General features: G+C 42.0%; 1 protein-coding gene across 1 annotated transcript in view; it reads left to right on the plus strand.

The window, feature by feature from the left end:
* The window catches only part of LOC126336082 (potassium/sodium hyperpolarization-activated cyclic nucleotide-gated channel 1), a 1174950-nt gene that overhangs the window by 846296 nt on the left and 301041 nt on the right, over positions 1-27613 (plus strand). The gene's annotated exons all lie outside the window — the stretch shown is intronic.

The raw sequence follows: 27613 nt of genomic DNA on the forward strand, positions 1-27613 counted from the left end.
TGTGGACAAAGAGCAGGTAATGAAAAGCTCAGTGGGGCCGGCTGCGGCCGTGGCCGTGGGCCGAACAAAGCCGGCGCGCACAATGGCGGCAGTAGCGGCGCTAGGGCGGCTCTGGCCCAGCGCTGTGCGCCGCTGCTGCCCACACGCGTCACCTCCTCGACAAACTGCGGCCGAAGCTCCGCTTTCACGCTCTGCCGGCATCAAAGTACCCAGCGCCAAATAGCCCTGTTTTCATTCGAGACCTCCTATACTTCGGCAGCACCGAGGAGAGGGCGTTCATTAGGCCCAGTCAGTGCTGTGAGATTCGCCATAAGCTGATGTACCAGCCAAAGACTAACAATTGTATGGGAGAAGTGCTTTATCATTATAGGCACTTAACTGTGTACTATTAACTCAGTTTCAAAAGGAGTATGTTGCAATATGAGCAACAATAATGTTATGCAGATCTTTTAGAGAGACTAAGTTTTATTTGTGATTGGAAACTTGACTTCGATAGCAGGAAAACAAGGTAAAATAGTAGTAGAAAATGCACTGGAGGAAAGGAATGACAGGCAATCCACCTGCTTGTATTCTGGATAGAAATATCATTTAATCACGCCTTACTCTTAGGCCTCAAGGTGACTTTTCTGTAACACATACTACAACGTATGGTCTCTGGGTCCCTTATATTTAAACTGAGATTTAAGGCACAACTCATTTGAAATTTTTTATTCATGTAATTTATGTTGTATAACAACACATATTTTTACAATTAGTTAATTTCTATTTAAATGTCCTTTGTTTATTTTACTGCACTAAATAAAGTCTGCAGCATTTCACTATTATCAACAAAATCAAAAACTTTTGTGTCCTTTTTTAAAAAGCACATATAAATGAACTGTTAGCCAAATGAATTTTACGTTGTGCAAAATTATACTACCTCTGTAGCAAGTAAATTTCCACATAAAACTAAATTCCAGTGCTTAAATTTGCACATAAAAATTTTACACGATAGGTACCAAAAAAAAATTTGCAGAATTAACATTCAGTGCTGAGTTCTACATTTTTCTTATCAGCATACAGAACACATTTGATTTCAACTAGCACTTTAAGTATTTTATTGGAGATTTTCTGAAGATTCCCATTGCAATTGTCCTGAAGTTCGTTCTCTGAATGATACTCTTTTTCGGTAGCAGATCTGTGATCACAGCTGCTGTAAAATCTTCGTATTTTTCGTCTATTTCTTCGTCCATATGACTGAAAACTTTCACCATCCACCGACAAACAGTTGCATCAAACTTGGGAAAGTTGGAAATGACACACTCCTGTGAACACATTTTGTGCTGATGAAATCTTCTCGGGCTTCCATCCGGGTAGCTGCGTCGCAAATCCGCGACGTTTCTATAAGTGTCATTCTCATCACCTTCTTCGTCAGAAGCCTACATTCACACACTTTGTACTGTACAGCACTGAAGAAAACAGGGACGTAGTTCACAAGGCACAGTCTAAGAGAACCAAGCGTGTGTCAACAACAAACAAAGAAGACAAAAACCCAACCAACAATGAAATATTGTATAGTTCGCGATGTAAGGAGGTTAGGGGGAGTACAGAAGCATTCCACCACAACTGACTTTGAAGCATGTTCTAAGATACCGCACTTTGAGTTAAAGTTAAGGAATCATGAAAGAAGATTGTTTGGTGGAGGGGACCTGGAGACACAGGGAGCTTTCATATGGATTGTATAATGGTAAGACAGAGATTTACACACTAGATTTCAAAATGAAGAACATTTTTCTAGGGCAGATGGTGACTCTGTCAATAAGTTATTGGCTGTAAACTTCAGATCAAAACAAAAATAATTGCGGAAGGATAAGATACTGATGGATAAGGTATACAGACAATTTGAAAAAGCTACAGTCGGCAGCGGTGGTTTCGCAGTTCTAGGCACGCAGTCTGGAAGCATGCGACTGCTACAGTCGCAGGTTCGAATCCTGCCTTGGGCATGGATGTGTGTGATGTCCTTAAGTTAGTTAGGTTTAAGTAGTTCTAAGTTCGAGGGGACTGATGACCACAGCAGTTGAGTCCCACAGTGCTCAGAGCCATTTGAACCATTTTTTTTGAAAAAGCTACCGGTTAAAGGTTTCAGGGAAACATTAGGTAAAGAAAGACTGAAACAAGGAAAGGAAATATTGGTAGCAGTGAGGGATGAAGTATTGAAAGAAAGACTGAAACAAGGAAAGGAAATATTGGTAGGAGTCAGGAACAAAGTATTGAAAGCAGCAGAGTATCAACTAGTCAAAAATAAAAGACTCAGTAGATATTCTCAGATAACACATGGCATATCTATTTTAACAGACATGAAGGACAAAATACAAAGATATAGCAACTGAAGCCAGCAAAAGAGAGTGTATACATCTAAAAAACGAAACCGTTAGTAAGCTGAAAATGGCAAAGAACAAATGGCTAGAGGATAAATTCAAAGCTAAAATAGCATGAATGGCAGTGGGAAAGAAAGATGCTAACCATAGGAACATTATAGAGAACTTTAGAGGAAAGAGAAGCATCTGTATTAAAACAAGAGCTTAGATGGCAAGCCAGTACCAAACAAAGAAGGTTAAAACTCGAGGTTGGAGAAAAATGTTTAGACAGGCTACATAAGGAAAATTATTGTAAAGAGGGAAGAGGAGTAGCAGAAGATGAAATGGGAAATATACTTCAGAAGAATGTAACAGGTCGCTGACAGGCTTACACCAAAACAACAATGTAGATTTCTTAAGAAACACAGACAGGAAAAGTGAACAGGAATATTACTTGAGTGGTTCAGTCTAGTATAAGCCTGACTGATAACGTCTTAGTAGACAGAGGTCAGGCTGAAACAATTAATATTTGTTTAATTGAAGGGCTTATTTCAATAGTGGTACAAGTCCATTTTTGTTCATTCTGACATACAGAGTCCTAAAGTTAAGTGAGCCCTGAAAAATCTACAGTTGAGATACCAGAAATATTCAGAAATACTTGAGTATTTCTGGTATCTCAACCGCAGATATTTCAGCGCTCATTTAACATTAGGACTCTCTATCTCAAATGAACAAAACTGGTCGTGTACCACTGTTGAAATAATCCCTTCAATTGTTAATGGACTATCATAACGCACAGTCAATGGAACAATATATCACCTTACAGCCCTGAGGCAATTTGATACAAAGCAGTGAAGCCTGTTAATGACAACAGGAAACAATGCTACATAAGTCAGCTAAAAGAGGTGGTATGGCATGAGGTACGAGGGCATACCGAAAAGTAATGACTCCGAATTTTTTTGTGAAAACTCTTAAAGCTAATTAAATAAAACGAACTATATTAACACTGTACCTTTCTTCATCACATCTACAAATTTGTAGCTGTTTCCGAAACTTAAAGAACACCTCGAGGATTTCACTCTTATAGTGAAGAAGTGGTGCAGGCACAAGCGAATTTGTGGTTTTGTCAACAAAGTCAAACATTCTCCAATGATGGCATGTACAAACTGGTCTCTCTTAAAAGTTGTCTCATAAAATAGGTCGTGTACAGTGTGGTACACATTATAGTCAGGAATAGCCTGAAAAACTTGTAAGGGTATTGCAGAGGAACTTATGCTGAGAAATAACTACTAAGAAAAAAATTCGATACGTTGTGCCATTTCCGAGTTGTTTAGCATTCAATTTATCCAATCAGGTCAAACCAAACATATGTTAGCTTCTACTCACATAGCTTACATTTATCATTTCTGGAAACAGCACATTTTAAATGGTACTCAAAAAACAGTAACACATGAATCCACTGATGTCTGAACATGTCCACACTTAAATACGTGCAAGTGCTTGAATTTGTACACACACAGACCTACTGGCTAACCTCAATGCTAAGCAACTCGTAATCATTGCAATGTATTGAAATCTTACTTAAGAATTATTTCTCACCACAACCTGCCTGTAACACCCTTGCAAGCTTTTCAGACTGTGTTTGATCGCCATACATATAGAAAGTGGTGCTAATGTTAAATTCAATTTATTCCATAGTAAATTTGTATCTATATTTGAAAGTTGTTTTCGGAAAACGTTATTCTGAAAATCCATTAACTAGAACTAAGATAATTAAAATCTTTGTGTAAGAGGTTAATGAAAATTTCTATAGGAACCAGAATAAGGCTCCAATAAAATATTACAAAGAAATACTATAAAATTTTAAGGAATTTCATTAAAATGTCCAGAAGCATGAACATTCAGTCAGAAATTAATAATGCAAATCATAACGTTAAAACGGTATTGGATACAGTCAAATGTTGAACAAGACAGCCAGTCAGTGCACAAGATACCATAACAATTCACTTAAATAACAATGTTGTGACTTATAATGCGCAAATTTTGAATAAGTTTGACAACCAGATTTTAAATGTAGCAGCATAAATAGGATTAAATGGTTCAGCTGAAGAAGTAGGAGTATATATTAGAAATGTCATTCAACAAACATTAAGCAACTAGAATTAGTACCTTTTACTGAAATTAATTGAATTACAAAAGTTCTAAAACGCCAAAAATCAAATGATGTTTATGTAATTTCAAACATAATTCTAGAAACTTATTGCAACTTAATAACTAATGTCCTTAGTGATATATGTAATGTATCACTGCCATAGGGAACTTTCCCTGACAATTTATAATATGCAATGATAAAACCACTTTAAAGGAAGGTGACACATCTTAAACAATTAACATCCAATTTTATTACTGACACCTTCTTCCAAAATATTTGAAAAGTAATATTCTGAAGTGTAGTCTTAAATGAAAATAGAAACAATGTACTTAGTGTATCACAGATGTGACTCCGTAAGGGTTGCCTGACTGAGAGTGCTATCCATATATTCATTTACCGAATATCACGAGTCATCAATAATCAAATATCGCCAGTTGTTATTTTGGTGACCTTTCCATGGCGTTTGATTCCACAGATCATGTAACAGTCGAAGAAAACTTTTTATTGAACTTGTGGCTTCACACACAATTGGTTTGAATCATACTGAACGCACTGAATGCAAGAAGTTGTGGTGAATAATTCAGACAAAGTGGGAAGGGTAGAAAATTTTAGTGACTCGGGAGCTATGACACAGGGAGCCCCACAGGATTCAATTTTGAGACCGCTCCTAATCCTTACATGTATGAATTTCCTTTTACTTAACATTTAACAAACAGAATTGATATTTTTTTGCAGACAGTGCTAGTATTATAATAAATCCCAATAGATATAAAGCAACAGAAGAGTGTATTAATTATACTTTTCAGAAAATTACTAATGGTTCTCTAAACGTGGACTCTCGCAAAATTTTTAGGAAACACACTATATTTAGTTTTGTACAACAAACAGTGAGACATACGAACATTTGATGTGAGACTTGAGCAAGAGTCAGTAAAAACGGTAAAATGTTCCATATTTTTGGGTGTATATATATTAATGAAACCTTGAACTGGAAGAAGCATATCACTGAGCTTCTCAAACAATTAAGTTCAGTTTAACTCTTCACAAAATTACTAGTTTTGGAAACAAACGAGTCAATCCCCTGACATATTTTGCAAGTTTCCACTCAATAATTTGTTGTGTAATAATTTTCTTCGAAAGGAGGTATTGATTTCACAAAAATAAGCAGCAAGAAGAATATGTGCTGTTCACATGTGGTTCTCATGTAGACATTTTATCTGCACCATCACAATAGATAGGCTATATTCACTAATGAAATTTGTAGTAAATAATCAACCACAATATGACAAGAACAGTGATACCCATATCCTAAACACTCGAAGAAAAAAAGAATCTTATTACCCATTATCAAAGCTGCCGATGACTCAATGCAGCAACAAAATTTTTTGATCATTTGCGCAATACTATAAAATGTCTCACATGTAGCAAAGCAAGTTTTAAATCTGACATTAGTAATTTCTCCTCGACAACTCCTTTTATTAACTACTCAACTGAGAAGAAAACGGCTCCAGACTCGTAAACAAACATACGGATGGGAGAACTGTGCGCTGATGACATTCCCTTCCATATTGGCATCCAGTGACGCCTGTGGGCTAGAGATGACACGGCGGCTGTTCGGTGCTGTTGGACCTTCATGGTCTGTTCAGGCAGAGTTTAATTTAAACTCCTTTTATTCCATGGATGAATTTATATTTAAAAGCTGATAGATTTTTAAAAAAATAAAAGAAATGCTCTTTAGTAGGGCTGAAGTAATGTGTCCATTACTATTAACAATGACCATGTATACCTGACTGTAAAATGACTGGCTGCACATCATTTCGATAAAGGAATACTCAAATAATGTGTGAAACATGTAACTATCTAACAGTGCACCTAGAGTAAGTACATTCCATCAGAATTGTTGAACAGTTTGGAAGACGAAAGTCATGACAAAGCCACATCACCTGAGAGGCAAGATACACGACACAGACGAAATACTCTCATTGTCAGACTTCATTAACAATATAAAAATCCCCATTCAAAAAAAGGCAGTACTAAAAGATGTGAATATTATTACACCATCAGTTCAGTAAGACATGATCATAAAGTACTGGCGCTAATTATTATTTAAAGAAGAAAGGAAAATAGGTCGTAGCTGACCTCGAAGGAAATAGTTTGGCACCCACAGAAATTTAGGAATACACAAAGCTGAACAGACCCCATTACTTTTCTCAGAAGATAGGTTGAAGACAGAAAAAATTGTGTTTATGGCATTAGTAGATTTAGTGAAAGGTTGGTCAGTGTCGACTGAAATTAGCTCTTTGGCATTCTGAAAGCAGCAGGAATGAGGCAGATGGAGTGAAACAGTATCTACAGCTTTTACGCAAACCAGACGGTATTTATAAGAGACAAATTACATAAAAGTGAAGCAGATTTCAGAATACACTGAGATAGTTTTATAGCTTATCGTCCACGTTCTTCAACCTGGACAGTGAACACAAGTAGTAAAGGAAACCAAAGATATATTTAAAAGCAAATTAAAGTTCATGGAGAAGATTAAAAATTTCATATATTGCTGGTGATTTAACTTTGTCAGAGACGTCTAAGGATTTGAAAGGTGAGTTGAGCAGTAAAAAACATTGCCTTTAGAAGAGCTATCAAATGAACATCAACAAAAATAAAGAAAAGGTGGTAGTGTATAGCAGAATTAAATCAAGAACTCGTTAGAGAGTTATACTATGAAATGAGGAACTAAAAGTAGTAGACTATTTTTACTGTTTGGGCTGAAAAACAACGGACGATAGCTGAAGTAGATAGGTTGGAAAATGCAGACACCAATAACAAGAAAAACATTTAAAAAAGAGAAATTTTTAACACTGAACATAAAGTTTAGTATCAGTATAGAGATTTTGACGGACCAATATTTCAGATTTGTTGCTTTTCTAACACAATATATTTCGGGACAGCGCGCTCTCGAGTTCTATAAACAAGAACAAACACACGTTATTACTTCGCATTGTTACACATACTAACGTATACGCAATGCAAATCTATCTATACTACCATGTAGTACGACGTACCTTAAATTAATGTGCCATCAGGAAAGGTCGACGCTCAAATAAACTGCGAAATAAACGTATGTCCGAAACTCAAGCGGCAAAGTTGCCGTCCAGAGTGACACTGATCTTGCCTCTTCGAACGCTTCCAGTAGACTGTCTACAGGCCATTATGGCTGCCCTATTTCTATCTGGCACATCGATTTCCTTTAACTGCGGCAAGCAACTCGTATTGTCGTTCAATAATCCGAACTTCTTTCTGTGCTATATTACAGAAAAGACATGAAAAGAGACACACCCAAGACACTGATTGAAATTATATGTCTTAATAAATATTGGGTAAATAGTTCGTCCACAGTCGTAATTAAAATGAAGGCAATTTTCACATAATCAAGACTACATTTAATTTTAGTGACCTGTGCTTTGAACATTTACGTATTCTTATTAATGGCACATTAATCCCAAAGAAAACAGCCGCTCTTTCTGCTGGCGTTATCCAAATTTATGAAACTGCCATAGAATTTTAATTATTTGAAAAACTATGCAACTATCTAATTAATTACACGAAAACAGCAATTAAACGCTGAAAACTCACAATGTAAATGTTGTTCGCTATGTGTGTTATGTTTTCCAGCACACACTGCAATGCTGTTTGTGTGTCAGCTTCGTATAATTAGTTACTCTATCTTAAATTAATTATTTAATTCTGAGGATTCTCATCGCGTAATCATATGCATAAATAATATTTGAGTAGTTCATTTGATTCATCTCGACGAGCGCTTACATTTGTTCGGCCGATTTATCTGTGGTTTAATTAGGACACATCTTATTATAGTTACTACAAAGAGGTATGAACTGACATTCTCCGGCTCCACGGCCTTCGGGCCCTAGTAAAAATTAATGAAAGATATAGCGAATGTGTCAGTGAAAGCCATTTCCTGGCAAGAAGGTCTGACATATCTCTTTTCCTCCTTTAATAGATAGAAAGAATTCTAAAACATTTGTGAATAACGAGATTTGTGTTAAAGAGAGAAGCATTAGGTATCGGTGGGTTTAAGAGGAGAAAATTACCGCCATGCAGAATCTCAATGGTTCCATGCGACTAGCACCCAGAGGATAGGCTTATTGGCCATTCAGCTACGTAGCATTACACAGCCAAGTCAGTACCTTGAGACAGGGAATGGACTTGTCTGTGGCAAGCCAGACATTTGAGCGTCAAGGATTATCAGTATAGCGATAGAGAGGTAGTGTTTGTATGTTATCCCCTTGCCTGTGACATGTTTTCCCAATATTTTTAATCATGTATTATTCTGTGTTTAAGGAAACTACGAATTTTATTGGAATTGTGATAATATTTAACTTTCTGTAGTGGTACGCTGTGCGACAGTGTGCAAGCAGCGACAACATATCACAAACTATTGCAATACAGCGTTGTGATCTCTGGAAAATGGAGAACTCTTATTCCATGTAACTTTAATATGAGTGTGAAGAGAATTGTAATGAATGAGGAGTACTTCGGTTTGAGCTTTGTGGAGTCTAGACATAATGAAAGTAATCGTTGTAATATACTATTGTTAGTAGCCGTCTTAACAAGTCTGCAATTAAGAGAAATGAGTCGGACTCTGGATGAGTTTTGTAAAGTTATCATGGATGAAAATGTTAGGTACTGATAACGACTGACTCTTGGAATGTGCTGTATTAAATTTCTGGTACGTGTGCAGCCTTTTCCTCGCATTTTCATGTTTAAAGCCTTATGTCTACGCAAGTTGTGGGGATATTTGAAAGATGGCGGGTTAAATACAATATGCACCAAACTCTCTTTCTTCTTTTTTAGCAAATCACTTAATTACATAATGTCATTTCATGAGTACAAGTAATTTACAGCCCGTTCATCGTCTACGCAGTGCGCCACATGGCCACAGGTGTGGACTTCCTCCTATTTATTATAATCCCGATGCGGAAATTATTTGAACGTGTTTGCTAATGTATTATAATTAACGCATTTCAGCTCCGACGCAGTACAGCTTCGATGAAGATATGTAGCTGTATTCATGTAAAGGAAAAGTATTCAGAATGGATCTGAGATGACAGAACGAGATTTCAGTGGTATTTTATTAAACTGAAGTGGTAAAATTTCTTTCCTGCTCTTTCGGCATGAGACAGATCTTCTCGGTGCCAAGTTAATTGAAGAACCTGTAAATTACAATCTCATGCCAATTAGTGAACAATGTAACCAAAATAGTTAAAGTTTTATTGCGAAAAGAATAAAGCTTTAACAACCAATTTTATTTAATATTCAATCGCAATATTTCACAGAAGTTAAGAACTTTTCAGAGATTTCAATTATATCAAATAGGTTAGATAACTCAGATTATATAAAATATTATTGTCGAAATACGGCAACTGTTGTGGCTTCCCTTGAGAGAGGCGCACCGACAGTGGTGCACTCATTGACAAGACCGAATACCGTAGTGGTACCACACTCTCTTTTCAGACTAGTCTTGTGCTTTGTACACTGTCACGACGGAGGTATCAGTGTACTGAGGCTCTGGGGAGAACTAACGTTGGAACACTGCATTCGTGACCTGGTCTGATGCTATTTTGCATAGCAGGTGGTTTTGAAAACGACCATAATATTTCTAACCTGTTTGACTGATGTGACATTAGCTTTCAACAAGGTAATGCTTGACCTAGGTTGTCCACGCTGTAGCAACCTACTCCAGTACAAAGAACGTTGGATTGTTGGTCTTGCCAGCATATTCCTCAGACCTCTAAGTCATTGAAATTTTTTGGTCTTGAGCTGCCAGGAAAATCTCACGTCACCATTCGGCTGCCACTGTAGTTGATGGACACTTGCATAGAATCGAAGCAACGCGGAATTATGTACCTGTACCTGCCATTCAAGCAAAATTTTATCATCCACTCTTACTATGTTGCCAGCCGCAGTGACCGAACGGTTCTAGGCGATTCAGTCTGGAACCACGTGGCCGCTACGGTCGCAGGTTCGAATCCTGCCTCGCGCATGGATGTGTGTGATGTCCTTAGGTTAGTTCTAAGTTCTAGGGGACTGATGACCTCAGATGTTAAGTCCCATAGTGCTCAGAGCCATTTGAAGCCATTTCTTCCTATCATATTGTACACTGAGCTGACAGAATTCATGGCACGGCGTAGTCCAGCATAAAGACGTGGCATGTACACAACAAGCCGTTAGAAGTCCCGAGCGGAAATATTGAGACATGATCCCTCTACAGCCGACCATAATTTCGAAAATGTTACCGGTACAGGATATTGTGTACGTACTGATCTCTCAATTATATCCCATAAAAGATCGAGAAGATTCATGTCAGCGATCTGAGTGGCCAAACTATTCGTTCGAATTGTCCACAATGATCTACAAACCAAACTCGAACAATTGTGACTTAGTGACATGGCGCATTGTCGTTCGTAAAAATTTCATCGTTGTTTGGGACAGGCCACACTCGAAACTTACCAACAGCTCTTACCAACTGAAATCTGAACTCAGCTGAGCTGGCCACAGTTTCCAGCGGTCTACGGTCCAACCGATACGGTCACGAGCCTAGGAGAGGCACTGCGGGCGATGACGTGCTGCTAACAATGGCATTCACACTGATCGTCTGCTGCACTAGTGGATTAACGTCAGTTTATGCCGCAATATCCCAACGGATACGTTCGTCGTTCATGCCACATTGATTTCTGCGGTCCGTTCACTCGGTGGTGCTTGTCTGTTAGCACTGACGACTCCACGCAAACGTTCGCTGATCTCGGCCTACACCCGGCCGCGGTGGCCGAGCGGTTCTAGGCGCTTCAGTCCGGAACCGCGCGACTGCTACGGTCGCAGGTTCGAATCCTGCCTCGCACATGGATGTGTGTGATGTGTGTTAGGTTTAAGTAGTTCTAAGTTCTAGGGGACTGATGACCTCCGATGTTAAGTCTCATAGTGCTCAGAGCCATTTTAACCAAGCCATCTCGGCCTATAAGTGAAGACTGTTGACCACTGCGCTGTCCTTGGTGAGGAGAATTCCTGAAATTTGGTATTCTCGGCACACTCTTGACACTGGATCTCGGAATATTGAATTCCCTAATGATTTCCGAAATGGAATGTTCCATGAGTCTAGCTACATCTGCCATTCCAAGTTCACAGTTTTTTAACTCCCATCACGCAGCATTAATCAAATGGTTCAAATGGCTCTAAGTACTATGGGACTTAACATCTGAGGTCATCAGTCCCCTAGACTTAGAACTACTTAAACCTAACTAACCTAAGGACATCACACACATCCATACCCGAGGCACAATTCGAACCTGCGACCGCAGCAGCAGCGCGGTTCGGGACTGAAGCACCTAGAGCGGCTCGGCCACTCAGTAATCAAGTCAAAATGACATTTCCGCCAATTCACTGTCCTTTTATACCATGTGTAGGCGATGCTAGTGGCATACGTATACTGTATCTGCATATCGCTATCCTATGACTTTGGTCACCTCAGTGACCATGCGGAAGAAGTAAAATTAAGCTACTTGCTTTCCTTTCTGATCTTGCAGCCTCAATGGGAAGTAGCATGGTAGCCTACGAAATTTCAACATCTTTTTATGTTACTCGTATGTAACGTAACCCATACCGCAATCCATTTTGTGACTTTATGTTGCAGATGTTAAAACCACTGTACGACAGTATCAATGAAGGCAAGATATTACAGGCGTTTGTAGGGCTGACAGTGCTCGTAACTTGGGTCGACAGTGGTCACCCTCATTGGCGCGTTGCAAGGGCGTCTCTAGAGGAGCCACCAGCAGTGTAGACCCACCCATTTCTCGCGCCTCGGCAGGTGTAGCGGGTCGTCGCCCTAACAAGGCGGCCGCGCCAGCCGTCACGCAATTTGCTTCCGTCAGCCACGCCGGTGTACAGGACTTGTCGGGACGCGCGCCTCTGCATTCGTATTTCCACTCTGCGTGTCCCGCGCGGGACGCTCTAAACAGCTTCATTTCCCTTATCGACAAACACGTTGCGTGCGGACATGGGAACGAGTTTTGCTTGGGATTTCCACTTATTTATCAACAGATCTCATTTTAAATTTATCAGCTACAACGCAGTCGATGTTCTTGGATATGAATTTTTAGAAGCATCAAACACGCAACGGTATAGCCACGTGTTGCCGAGCGAAAACTAAATGTCGCATAAGGGCGAGGATTTTATGATCTGAGAATTTACTCAATTCTCTGATATAATTAGCACAGGTTGTTGTTATCTCGCTGTTACTGTCCCACTTCCGTTTTTTAAATGAATGGAATTATATAAACATCATCATGAACGGATGAAAGGTGATCACCATGAAATCGTAGTGAAAAGAAAGTAATATCTATACACAGCAAAAATAATTATATTCAAAACGAATACCCAGCAAAGGCACCACATACTGACTAATGTATGAGGTATCCATAAGTAATTTCCAGAATAACAGATCACAGTGACTTGCTAACCCATGTACATATTTCACGTGTGTCATGCGTTAATTTAAAAAGTATTCATTGCTTCTTGCTAGTTTTTCGCTTACCTTCTGTATGAGATTCCATGCGTAAACCCAGCCGAAAGACTGACGGCTCCAACACATGCGGTTCCTTAGAACCTTCAATACATCATATCTATTCACTTAACGTTTAACCACTATAGCAACTGCACGAATGATATATTTTGTAATTTAGAAGGATTTGACTTATTGTCTTAGGTGAGGTCGTAAACGGTTTTTCAATTATATCTTACAGACTCAGGTCACATGAATATACAATACTGGCCATTAAAATTGCTACACCACGAATATGACGTGCTACAGACGCGACATTTAACCGACAGGAAGAAGATGGCGTGATATGCAAACGAATAGCATTTCAGAGCATCCACACAAGGTTGGCGCCGGTTGCGACAAGTACAACGTGCTAACATGAGGACAGTTTCCAACTGATTTCTCATACACAAACAGCAGTTGACCGGCGTTGCCTGGTGAAACGTTGTTGTGATGCCTCGTATAGGGAGGAGAAATGGGTACCATCTCATTTCCGCCTTTGGTGAAGGTCGGATTGTAACCTATCGCGATTGCGGTTTATCGTATCGCCACATTACTGCTCGCGTTGGTCGAGATCCAATGACTGTTAGCAGAATATGGAATCGGTAGGTTCAGGAGGGTAATACGGAACGCCGTGCTGGATCCCAACGGCCTCGTATCACTAGCAGTCGAGATGACAGGCATCTTATCCCCATGGCTGTAACGGATCGTGCAGCCACGTCTCGATCTCTGAGTCAACAGATGGGGACTTTTGCAAAACAACAACCATCTGCACGAACAGCTCGACGACGTTTGCAGAAGCATGGACTATCAGCTCGGAGACCATGGCTGCGGTTACCCTTGACGCTGCATCACAGACAGGAGCGCCTGCGATGGGGGTACTCAACGACGAACCTGGGTGCAAGATTGGCAAAACGTCATGTTTTCGGATGAATCCAGGTTCTGTTTACAGCATCATGATGGTCACATCGCGGTGAACGCATATTGGAAACGTGTATTCGTCATCTCCATACTGCCGTGTCACCTGGCGTGATGGTATGGGGTGCCGTTAGTTACACGTCTCGGTTACGTCTTGTTGTCACTGACGGCACTTTGTACAGTGGACGTTATATTTCAGATGTGTTACGACCCGTGGCTCTACGCTTCATTAGATCCCTGCCAAACCCTACATTTCAGCAGGATAATGCACGACCGCATGTTGCAGGTCCTGTACGGGCCTTTCTGCATACAGAAAATGTTCGCTGGTGCCCTGGCCAGCACATTCTCCAGATCTCTCACCAATTGAAAACGTCTGGTCAATGGTGGCCGAGCAACTGGCTCGTCACAATACGCCAGTCACTACTGTTGATGAACTGTGGTATCGTGTTGAAGCTGCATGGGTAGCTGTACCTGTAAACGCCATCCAAGTTCTGTTTGACTCAATGACCAGGCGTATCAAGGGCGTTATTAAGGCCGAGGTCGTTGTTCTGGGCACTGATTACTCAGGATCTATGCACCCAAATTGCGTAAAAATGTAATCACATGTCAGTTCTAGTATAATATATTTGTCCAATGAATACCAGTTTATCATGTGCATTTCTTCTTGATGTAGCAATTTTAATAGTCAGTAGTGTATCATAATCAGCTTCGACTTGTTAGCAAGTCTTCATCAGTTGATTTCAACTCGTTGCGTACTACCTCGTCACAGCATTGCCGACAAGGTTTGGTGAGGCAGTCATAACGACCTGCCCGTTGGCAGGAGACTTGAAGCTCGGCGAACCTTCTGGTGCCGTTCGAGAATTGTATTGCTCTGGCGTAACCACAAGCGCCAGAATGACGACGAATAATGCAAGAGCATTGAAGCTGGTGAAACAACGTCGGCCAAATGTGCGCTGAATAGAACGGCACCACGATAGGAGCGACATCTGCACAAAGCGAATATAAGCTGCCAGCCTCGGCCGGTCATTATTGGACAGCATTGGCAAGGCGTAGCAGAGAGTGCCACGAGAACAGTTAGTAGTGATCCGTATCCATTGCTAGTTTGAACATTGTGTACAGCAAGGTTAAAAAATAACTTGGTTCAAATGGCGCAGAGCACTATGGGACTTAACATCTGTGGTCATCAGTGCCCTAGAACTTAGAACTACTTAAACCTAACTAACTTAAGGACATCACACACATCCATGACCGAGGCAGGATTCGAACCTGCTACCGTAGCAGTCGCGCGGTTCCGGACTGAGCGCCTAGAACCGCTAGGTATAGCAAGGACTCGAATTTATGTTGCATGTCGCCCATCGTTTGCGACCCCTTTGTGCATTACAGATTTGTTAATCTGCTTTATAGATAGAAACTACTAATTTTTATAGCTTTAAATGTTGTATGGCATTCCGAGAACGCAATATCCCTTAAGAACCCTATACGAGACGAGTGGACAAGACCAAGCAAGCATGTTATGGCTCGTACACCGTTTCACTTCATATCCGCTTAACTCATAATCATCTACAAATACATGGATACTGTGCAAGTAACATTTAAGTGCCTGGCAGAGTGTTCATCGAATACAATACAATACAAATATAGAACCACGCTAAACACATTACAGCCACCCACATTCAGCAAGACACTTGAAGCACAAATCTAATACATTGCATGTAAAGGGTCCATTGTGTGCTGAGGAAGAAACACCTTCTGATTACGTGGCAGAATAGCCCCTCATGATCTCATGATATCCCGGTCAATGATGCTAAGATACTCTTAAGCTCTACTACGAGAGGTGTTCAGTAATTAATACAATAGTTTTATTCTCGTTCAGTTTTCGTTGAAAAACTGTGAAATTGATTGTGATACATAGTGGGATATTACCTCTCCAGACCCTCCAATTTCAAGAAGTTCAGATCGGCGGTAGCGCTATACGAGGGGCGTTTGAAAAGAACGTGCAAAAATAAAAACTACATACGTGTTTGGGGTAAACCTTTTTGTATTTTTCGACATAGTCTCCATTTAGATTTATACACTTCGTCCAACGCCGTTCTGGTTTGTTGATCCCTTCCGAATAATAGGAACTGTCCAAGTCTGCAAAATAGCTATTAGTTGCTGCAATACCTCCTCGATTGAATAAAATATTTGTCCCGCCAGCCATTTCTTCAAATTGGGGAACAAACAGTAGTCCGAGGGAGCCAAGTATGGGGAACAGGGGGTATGTGAAACAAGTTGGAATCCTATTTCCTCTAATTTGGCGACCACAACTGCTGTGGTGCGTGCAGGTGCATTGTCGTGATATAAAAGGACTTTCTTGCGGTCCAATCGCCAGCGTTTTTCTTGCAACTCAGTTTTCAAACGGTCCAGTAACGATGAATAATATGCAACTGTAATACTGTTAACCTGTCTCAGTTAGTCGATGACGATTATCCATTGCGAATCTCAAAACACAGTCGCCACAACCTTTCCGGCCGAGGAAGGGTCTTCACCTATTTTGGTGCAGATTCTCCATTGGTAACCCACTGTTTAGATTGTTGTTTGGTCTTATGAGCATAGTAATGTATCCATGTTTCACCCACAGTGACCAAACGACGCTTAAAGTCCTGCGAATTCTTCCTGAACAGCTGCAAACCATCCTTGCAACACTACACACTATACCGGGTTTGGTCAAGCGTGAGCAATCGCGGAACCCATCTTGCAGATAACTTTCTCATGTCCAAATGTTAATGCAAAATACTATGTACCTGTTAATTCGAGATTCCCACAGCATTAGCAATCACACGCACCTTAACTCTTCTGTCATCCATCACCATATCATGGATTTTATCAATGATTTCTGGAGTCGTAACCTCCACATGGCGTCCAGAACGTTCAGCATCACTTGTCCACGTATGGCCACTCCGAAAATTTTGAAACCACTTATAAACCATTATAATCGAAGGTCCAGAGTCACTGGAATGTTTATCAAGCTTCTCTTTAGTTTTGGCGTTTTGCCTTAAATAAAGTAATGTTTGATGAACACACTAAATTCTTTTTCGTCCACTTTTTCACAATCAGTCGACTTCCTTGATTCACAGGAATGCCAGGTACAAAGAAATAGACCAATGCGACTGAAACTTTGTGTTCGTTCTTTCCAAAGATGCTACTAACTTAACATGACCTCTATACCCGCCGGTGGTGCCATCTCTCGGACTTCGTACGGGATTTACAAACGCCCATAGTACTAGGCTTCAAAATGTCGTCTGTAAAGGAGATCGTTCATTCAATTTCGTTCGACAGAAAACCAAGAGAATTGGAAATATTCATATTAGATTGCAGAACGTCTATCAAGGACTGGTAATGAGCAAAAGCGCAGGGAGTAGTTGAGCGAGGCGTCTGTCATCATCGGAACCTTTGGTTCTCAAACCTGTCAGATCCCCTGGCTGCACATAGCTGTCTCTCCTGCAGTTTTGGAACGTGCAGACACTCTCATTCAAAGAGATCGAAGCCGGCCGCGGTGGTCTAGCGGTTCTAGGCGCTCAGTCCGGAACTGCGGGACTGTTACGGTCGCAGGTTCGAATCCTGCCTCGGGCATGGACGTTTGTGATGTCCTTAGGTTAGTTAGGTTTAAGTAGTTCTAAGTTCTAGGGGACTGATGACCACAGATGTTAAGTCCCAGAGTGCTCAGAGCCATTTGAACCAAACAGATCGACAGATAGTAATCAAAACACCTCCCTGCTCAACTGGACGTCTGTGCTTGTAGTGCTGGCACACTCTCCCACCATTTGGGGTACTCAAACTCGTATCAGAATACCATAGAGAGCAACATAGCATCATCTGTGCGGAATTACTTGCGCGTTACGTGGATAACCGTGACAATTTTTTGTCGAACATCGTCATAGGCTATAAAAAAAGGTTTTATCACATCTAACCGGAAACAAAATGGCAGTCCATGAAGTGACGATACTCCATTTCTCCTGCAAAGAAAAAGTTCAAAGCCGCACCTTTAGCCAAGTCACAGTGACTCTCTTATTGTACGCTGAAGGGGTTATTCTGTTTTATGTCCTCCCTCATGGTATAACGATCTACTCTCCGGTGTGCTGTGCTATCCTCACGTAACTGAAGAAACGACTTCACTGTCTTCGTCCCCATAAAAATGCAAACGAACTTCTGCATAGCAGCGCAAGGCCTCATTCAATTCTGTACACCCGGAGGACCTCAAAAACTTCACTGCACTATTCATCCTCATCCACCCTACAGCCCGGATCTCGCACCTTGCGACTTCCATCTGTTTGGCCAATGAAGGATGCACTCTGCGGGAAGCAGTAAGTGGGAGGAGGGAGTTTATTGATGCAGCCATATATTGGTCCTATGTCGAGCAGTATCGCAGAGCCACGCGGGTACACAGGCCCTCCCTGTAAGGTGGCGTGAGACCGTCGTACTGAATGGAGATTATGCAATAACAATAAAGCAGTATTGTGTAGCCTAAGAGTGGGTGATAACACGGTGTATTGGGATCCTAATAAAGCCAATGTGGTTTTAGAAAAAAAATCTTTTGCATTACTATTGACACCCCTTCTAATATCCATCTCATAGATGTTCACGATGCTACCCGAGGCGGGTGTAAAATGAATGTGCGCAATGGAAAATAATAAACGAGAAAATGCTGATTTGGCCCTGTCTGATTACCCCCTGAAGCAGATCTTAGGATCTCTTAATTCTATAAATTACAATCTAAACACAAATGACTGTTTAAGGCAGCTAATGCTACTAAATGATAAACTTTGTTCCTGTTTATATATTTATTGTAGATTAAAAAAAAGCCTTTATATTACAAAGTTTACATTGCCTAAGTAATATTACTAATCAATTGCCCAACTCTGCCCCGTATAATGACTGCGCGATCTAGCATCAATAACGCGAAGTGACTGACATCATCAACGTACCAAACACTAGAAGACACTACTTTCAAAGTTGATCTACGGTGGTGTGGAACCTCATTGGAAATAAACTAACGTGATCACAGCTGTTTAGCTTATATAGCCCTAATAACTGAAGCAATTTGCGATGTCACCGTATGTACTGCGTCTGGTGCGTCGAAGTGATGGTTCTCGTACTCGTCTGCGTCGATGTAAGAACTCCAGCCACAAATAAACTCCTTCAAACACTAGGACGGCAGAAGGCGGTCCTCTGACTAATATACTCTAATACTGTCTTCTCCTCTTTGTGTTCTACAGACGAGAAACGTGAACACCCAGCCGCAAGAACGGAGTTCAGATAATGTCTCAACGTAAGCATAGGCAGAGGAAGTGCTCTCAATAACTGAACGCTACGTACCCAACGACGACTCCCCACCTGGTGGTTAAGTCCAGAATCGTATAGGTTCGCAACAGTACAGTGCCTAACTGTTCTAGCTATAAATTCTCCTGAGAGCAAAGGCAGCAAGTCTGTCCGTACCAACAAAGCTGATATCGAGCGATTGTCACACACGGGCGCTCACAGCGGAAGACCTCGTCTCTCCACCACTGGCCTCCCAGCAAGGCTCGCCTCCCCACCACCGTAACACCGAAAACGAATCATATTCCCAAAAACACGAAATATTCTCCCTCTCTACAGATTCTTCCGAACGCTGACCAACCGCATTTTAGCATTTTGTCGTTCAGCGCGAAAAGTTTCCGAGGAAAAACCTATACTCGTACAATGGTATGCTTCTGAGTAAAAATCCTTGGAAATAGCCCAGCCTGCATGGTTTCCGAGGTGCCGCTTCTTTGTTCCTCTCACCTGCGTCCAAAATTTGCAGAGCTCTGAAGTTTTATCCGGTTTTCCTTCTGGCCGTATCACAATAGCGGCCGGCCGTCACCCCAATGTGCTCCAGAGCTCAGGTGCCACTACGTCCGTCTAGCTACTTCCTGTGTGTAAGCAGGACCAACAGCTGTGCGGGCCTTCCACCCAGAGCTTGAGTTCTGCCTGCCATTTCATCTCCACTGGCGTTCCAACCTGTACTGGTATAGGCAATCATTCATTACGCCGATCTGATAAAAAAGACATTACTTCACCTTTCATGCAGTAAGCGTTAGAAAATATTTTCAAGGCGTACGTGACATTGTCAGTCTACTTTATACATTCATATATACGATTTACAACCTATCACATGATACCTAATGGTGTTCGTAGATCACGGCAAAGTAGGTGGATGAGTTGTCCACCTCTGTAGCGTAGCGGTAGCGTTTTCGCCTACCACGCAGGGAGCTCGGGTTCGATTCCCGGCAGGGTAGTAGGTGTTGTGTGTCCTTCATCATTTTCATCATCAGTGACGCGCAAGTCGCTGATGTGGCGTCCACTAAAAGAACTAGCAAAACGGCGGCCGAACTTCCCTGAATAGGGCATCCCGGCCAACAATATCATACGATCATTTCATTTCATTTTGGTTGAGTTCTTCTAAGACACCTTACAGATGTACCCAACACACAAAAAAATCCAAAGCAGAAAACTAAGAAGCTACCCTACTATATATAGAGATGCATGAAATGTATATTGAACAGTAGTAACTGTACCTACAGCCTTTTAAGGTAAACTATAAAAAATTATTTTGTCATTCATTGCGAAAATAACAGGAATTCCAGCCCAACTGCCTACCCTTCCCAAACGTCCAACTTGGGTCTCGGTTATGAACTTGAACCTCTTTCTACCATACTTCCAAATGGCAAAATGAGTCATGTACCTTTTTTTAGGCGTCAGTTAAAAACTGATTTCTTCAATCGCTTTCTGTAAGCATAGCGCGCTGTGGCTCGTTGCTACAGATTCTAACAACCCTACCACAACAAAGGTCAAAAATTTAATAATGATTGTGGTGTTGCTCACGCTGCTAAATACTGCATTTTCGGGCAACAACAAAGTGGCAGGTGTCATTAGATCACAGTTAATAAAGTCATTTCATGTAATAATGATTAAACTAGGCACTCATCTTTTCGGGTTTCCCACGCTGGTCTCGTCGTAAAATGATGGCTCAATCGTAAAAAATCTAGGTGGTGATGATTCCAAGCTCGGATGCAAAGAGGGCTAGGTTTTATTCTGCGATATTCAAAAGTTTTGTAGATGCGCTTCACAAACCATTCTTGAAAATAACACCTTTGCAAGACAATGGTGATGTAAAAAAGTAATCAGCACTCCGAATTTAAGTTACACTTCTTTTTTATTACTTTTGCTGCAATAACACGTAACACACAAAACATCACTTCACAATACAAAGCATACTTGAAAACATCTTCCTCACTGTTAAAGTTCACATTTTATAAACTGACTACGTTATGCGTCTTTCCAACATAACGTCCAGGACTTGGCTTTCTCAAGGTCCGACTCTTTAACTAACTAATAATCGCTTGCGCGCCCAAAAATCAGAGTTGGATGTACGACAAAGATCATAGTGAGAAAAGAAAGAATACACATAACAATAGTATCATTGCAATATAAACATATCGATGTATCAAAGTCTCTCTACATTAATGAAATCAAATCTGAATGTTGTCTCAGAAACGTTTTAACTACTTTACAGAAACACAGTTGAGCATTGCTGGTATCGAGAGGTTCAGGTGAGCTGCCGTAATGGTTACGTAATTCAAGTACCATTAAAGGCTGTAAAATATTGTTTGACTGCGTCACTTCTATGAATTATCGCAACAGCTTGACTCAGCTGAATGAATTACTGTTGCAAATCATCTATACCAGAAAAAAAAAAACACTTCTCCTATCTGGAGTTGTAGTGAGGTGGTAACTCTAGAAGTCGGGCTAGACGCTAGTTTGCAGCGCTGAAGGCTCCTTAGACACTCCACTTGAGGCACGTAACAGGGTCGCCACAGGTTCCTAACCGCCGCCACAGGCTCGGAGGTTGTCCGCTGGGCTGACGCCGCTGGCGGGAGCGGGGCTATTTTTAGCGGCGCTCTGATGCATCGACCCGCTTACACACTTTAGTCAAGCGCCGCGACGCTCCAAGTATAGCGACGCTCCACGCAGGCCGGACCGCGCCCCCTGTTCAAACATGTGAGCGACGCCGGGCGAAATACGACCACCGCGCCAGGGTCGGCCTACCTGTCGCCGAACGGTCACGACTGCCGCCCAAACGACGCAGAAGACACTCAGGCAGCTTGGCACAGCAGCCTCACACACTGCTGCTTTATTCTGCGTGACGGACAGACAGTAAATAAATGGCTCTGAGCACTATGGGACTTAACATCTATGGTCATCAGTCCCCTAGAACTTAGAACTACTTAAACCTAACTAACCTAAGGACGTCACTCAACACCGAGCCATCACGAGGCAGAGAAAATCGCTGACCCCGCCGGGAATCGAATCCGGGAACCTGGGCGTGGGAAGCGAGAACGCTACCTCACGACCACGAGATGCGGGCCAAAAGTAAATATTGTCGCAATCCAGCAGTGAGGCTTCTTGTTTTCAGGAATTATCCCTCCATGTACTTGAAGTGAAGCATTGAAATTCATTACATTTCATGGATTTACATTTGTCAGTCACTGACGGTAAAGCTATAATAACACCAAAAAATATTTAATGTAGAGTAATGAAATTAATGAAATACTTTTGAAACGGTACAGTAGTTTCCGCTTTATAAGCAGCAGGTTTCGCTGCTCGCTCGCACCGGGAAATAGAAACAGAGGCGGCTCCGCAGCCAATTTTATTACACGACGCGGCCGGCCGCGGATGCAACAGAACCCATGTGGACGGGTGGGAAGAAATGTGTCAGGCTTCGTAATACATATTTATACGTGTCGTGTATTATGCATTTCTTGTACGTGGATGTGAATCTGCACATGAACTTACCTAATCCTCCTCACACCTTTCCGTAAAGCGTGGCCAAATCTTTGTTGAGAAGTCGTTCTGTAGTATAGTACTGCCAACCTTACTCCTGGGTAGCGGATCAGAGAGACAGCACAGGCAGGTAAAAGTCAAAGACTTTCCAGTGTCACAAGAATTGTGGTGGAGAGGTTGGTCAGGCGAAGTGGTTCGACCACCCCCTCCACCGGGGCCCAGGAAGACCTCCGGGTGCCCGCCATATTCTAGAAGGTTACAGAAGACGGGTAAGTGAGCAGACGTGCCCTCAGTGCGTCTGTCTCAATGTTCACGCACGGAAGAGAGGTATTTGAATATTGGTATGAATTCTTTTATTTCCAGCTTCGGATCGTGTAAGGAAATGAATGATCTCGTTAATTTCGGGAATTTGACCCCCTGTGTTAATGTATCTGATCCCCAGTTTGCCCGTTATCCTCTTCATATAGTGGATGTCCTATGTAAAATATTGGGAGGCTTTGGTGGTATACATTTGGCCAACGCAATTCCGTCTTGCCCGTAGAAAAGTGCGTGCAGATTCCTATATAATATACCCGAGCTATGAATTGTAAAACTATAATATCTGTAAACTGGAACAATTGTTGCAATCGCTGTAAAGTCGAGTGATAATAGTTAAAATAAATACGTAATCAATTGTCATCAATCTTTAACACACCTTAAAAATCACAAAGAAGTCAAGTTAAAGGAATTCATTTAAAATAAAAGATATAGAACGCAGGGACCCACACATGGGCGTGTGAGCCCTCCAGCCCCTTACCTAGTACCGTACAGAAAGGGCACGCTCTCTAGGTAGCGCTCTCAAGCTCCCCTCCCCAGTTATCCGTTACGCAGTTTCGATTCAGGGCTTGACGACATCAACTTTCATCTGGCATCCCTAGGCAAGGAGATAAGACGGTAAACTTTCAATTTTATCCAGGTAACATATTTAAGTGTAATAGCACGATCACAGGTTAATGCAAGCGCGAGACAAAACCACTACAAATGTTAAATGCTGGTATATTGATTGATTGATTGATTTTAACAGGAAAGCTAAAACACCTTAGGTCCAACCTGCCACTGCACTCTCCGAAACTAGGTTTATTGTGCGGTATCGCTCCCTGTATATCTAGTAAAGCCAACCAGTGCCCTTAAATAGTGCAAGAAGTCCCTCTACCAGTTTTTTTGTTTCTTCAGGTCTACTTGTCCCGAAGATTCTGTATCTTTTACTCTCCAATCCCATGCATTCAAAGATTAGGAGTGATGCAGTTTCTTCACCCTCATCACAGATCCTACAGTTAGCGTCCTCTTCCATTATACCCACTGTGTGTGTAGGTGTTTCTCTGAAGTTCCCATGGCCGGTCATCAGTCCAGTCATGAGTCTGGTCTCTTGCCTGTTCAATCCCAGGATTATAGAGCTTCTTTTAAAACATGGCTTGGGCATCATTACCTTAGCATGTTTTTGTTTATGGAACTTCGTCTAATATCCTACGTGCCGTTTCCTAAGCCAGTTGCCTAGTTCTAATTTGATAATAGCCTTGGTGACTGTCAAGACAGATTCCGGCTCAATAAATGGAGATGTTGCCACCATCCTAGCCAATCTATCGGCTTGTTCATTGCCACAGATCCCTGAGTGGCCAGGGACCCACACTAGGTGCACCCTATTGCTTCCCCCTAGCCCCACCAGAGTCCTGTGGCAATCTGCAGTAATCTTAGATCTTGTTGCAGGAGCTGCCAATGATTTCAGGGCTGCCTGGCTGTCTGAACAGATGTAGATGCTACGATCATTGTAGCACTTACTAGTATTCTCTTCCGCACATGCCCTGATTGTAGTAATTTCGGCTTGGAATACAGAGGCCAGTGTCCCTAGGGAGATGCGGCTCTCCAGTTTTGGCTGAATCCTGTACAACCCTGCCCCAACGCCTTGATCTGTTTTCGACCCAAACGATGTCCCCCGCACAGTGTCGAACTGTTTTCTCCCACTGCTCCCTACTCCCAATTATTGTGTTGTAAGGCTTGTCGAAGCAGTTATTATATAGTCAGCGGGCATTTCCTCAGCCATACCTATATTTACCTCACTCACTATGTTAGTGTGTGATTCTGGATATCCGAATGAGACGCAGTTTTGGCCAGTTTTAAGTCTGTATGCCCCAGCTGCTGCCTCCATCTTAACCGAAATGTGAAGTGGAGGCATATCCAGCATGGCTTCCATTCCAGCGGTTGGTGTGCTGCTAATTCCGCCCGTTAAGGCTGAGCCGGCCAATCTCTGCACCTTAGAAAGTTCTTTAGCAGCAACCTGCTGTTCTACCTTCTTCCACCACACTACGGCCCCATAGGAAATCCTAGGTCTAACCACTGTGGTGTATGGTATATTAATAATAGGTGTATCAGCTATACTTTTGAATGCAAGTATCCAAACGTGCATGCACTGTGTTGTACAAGTGTCGGACGTCAGTTTGTGGGATGCAGCTCCGTGTCTGTTGCGTATATTTGGTCAGTATACGAACGCTTAATGCTGCTTATGGATGATGCTGGAGTCGTCATCCAGTGATGTCGCATATGAGATCGTCTGGAGACCGATCTGGTGATCGAGCAGACCAACGCTACATTTCATCATACTGTAGAGTATGTTGGAATAAAACGAACGTATGTGGGCGAACGTTATCCTATTGGAAAATAGGCAGCACGACAGGTGGAATCACCAGATTAACATGCAGATTTGTAGCCAGGGTGAGTGAGGTAACCACGAGAATGTTCCTGCTGTCATACGAAACGCAATTGAGACCATAACTCCAGGTATAGTTCCAGTGTGATCAGCACGCAGATAAGCTGCTTGCAGGACCTAACCTTGCCTCCTTCTAATGGACACACAGCCATCACTGACACCGTGGCAGAATCAACTTTCATCAGAAAACACCACGAACCTCTACCCCGCTCTCAAATGAACTCTCGTTTGACACCACTGAAGTCGCAAATGGCGGTAGTTTTGAGTCATTGGAATGTACGCTACATGGCGTCTGCCTCGGAGCCGTCTTCGATGTAGCCGATTTGTAACAGTTCTTTCTGTCACTGTCATCCTTAAGCCGAACACGATGATCTTCCCTCTCGGTGATGACATGTGGCCGTTGGGGTCCGGTCTTCTTGCGTCCATACACTCCCGTGATCACCGCTGCCAGTAGTCATGCCAAGTCTTTTTGCAGTATCGCAGTAGGAACATCCAGCTGCATGTAGCGCTATTGCACGAACTCCTTCAGATTCAGTGACGCGTTGATAATGGCATCTTTGTCGCCTTAAAGACATTCTTGAATGACATCAACTCACCGTGCCCATTCTCGAAGGAAACTGCCTCTCACAACCGTTATAGAGCGTATGTAAATCAAACTCTTTTGAAATTGTTGTGAAATTTGAATAGACGTCATCTTTCACTTTATGTCGCACAACTTCTTCTTACTGTTGCGGTTTTTTTTCGTCATTGTAGTTGCCTGGCTTAATACAGCACCTACAGTTGAAATTAGGGAACACATTCTGTTTTTAGACAGAAGATGCACAAGGAGAAAGCAGGAAATCAATAACATACATTATCTTTCCACAGGGAACTTTGCAGGTACGACGACTCGTAATGAGTACAATACCTGTATACCAGGTGCGAACGCACTCACTGAGATGCCGCTTCACCTGTCAATGGTGAACCAAAATGCGGCCACCATTTCCTAACTAACAGAACATGTATTCGTCCAAAAACACTAACTCATGCCATTCCTGTCTTCGGTGGCGTCTTTCTATGCACCATTGCCCTCTAGCACGTTTCTGCATATTTTTTTTTTTTTTTTATTTTCCGTCAAAGATCGGTGGAGATGTGGGAGACGCGCACGTAATCCATGCCGTAATAAACGGTGACAGACTGCCACCCATGATAGTTTACAGTGTGTTACACTGTTTCATTGTTGAGAAATAGCCCAAGAGGACGCAGATCTGTCCTGCAATGCCGTTCGGATGAAGTGACTATCTTTTCGGGGGGAGGTCTTCGTAATGAGACCCGACCCCTCACGTCGTGTTCTACGGCTTTCCGCGAACCATTTCGCACACACCCGTTGCACTGCTGAAGCACTTGGTACCACACCAACAGCAATTTCTATGATGGATGCGTCACATGCTCTCATGCCAATAATGCACACTCTTTGAAATCCACTGATTTGACAGTACGGTTCACGCATAAGTCTGCGAGGCGTCCTGCCTCGAGTCACAGTAATGCACTACCTTTGGTTTACAACGACAACTAAAGCCCTATCGGTTGGTGGTGTTGCGCCGCAATGCCGATGCTGACCCGCAGGGCGGCATGGTTGAAATGCTAACCATTTCTGCGGAATATACTAATGTTCATGTCCTGTAAATGGGAACGTCGTCGCGAACGTAGTCGTTCAAGGTGTTCTGCTTTATTTCTGAACATAGTTTAATAAGAGGACTCAGTCACTGAACAGATCTTTTTTTCTAGAAATACGACGTGAAACAGTAAAAAGTGCATCGAATCCTATAAATGTAGCACTAGGAAAATTACCAAAATTCACTTTAGGGGAACAATGGCAAAGCACTGTATAAACGAAGAAGGTTTTCGTCAGAAAAGCTCTTTCTGTCCAAGGAAAATGTTAATAAAAATAAGTAATACGAATTTGGGCACTTATCTGTTATTTTTACATTTCAGAACAGCATACGAAACTGTCTACAGACGTTACAGTTGACGTCTACAGA

The sequence above is a fragment of the Schistocerca gregaria genome, chromosome 2 (genome assembly GCF_023897955.1).
Source record: "Schistocerca gregaria isolate iqSchGreg1 chromosome 2, iqSchGreg1.2, whole genome shotgun sequence".
NCBI lineage: Eukaryota > Metazoa > Arthropoda > Insecta > Orthoptera > Acrididae > Schistocerca > Schistocerca gregaria.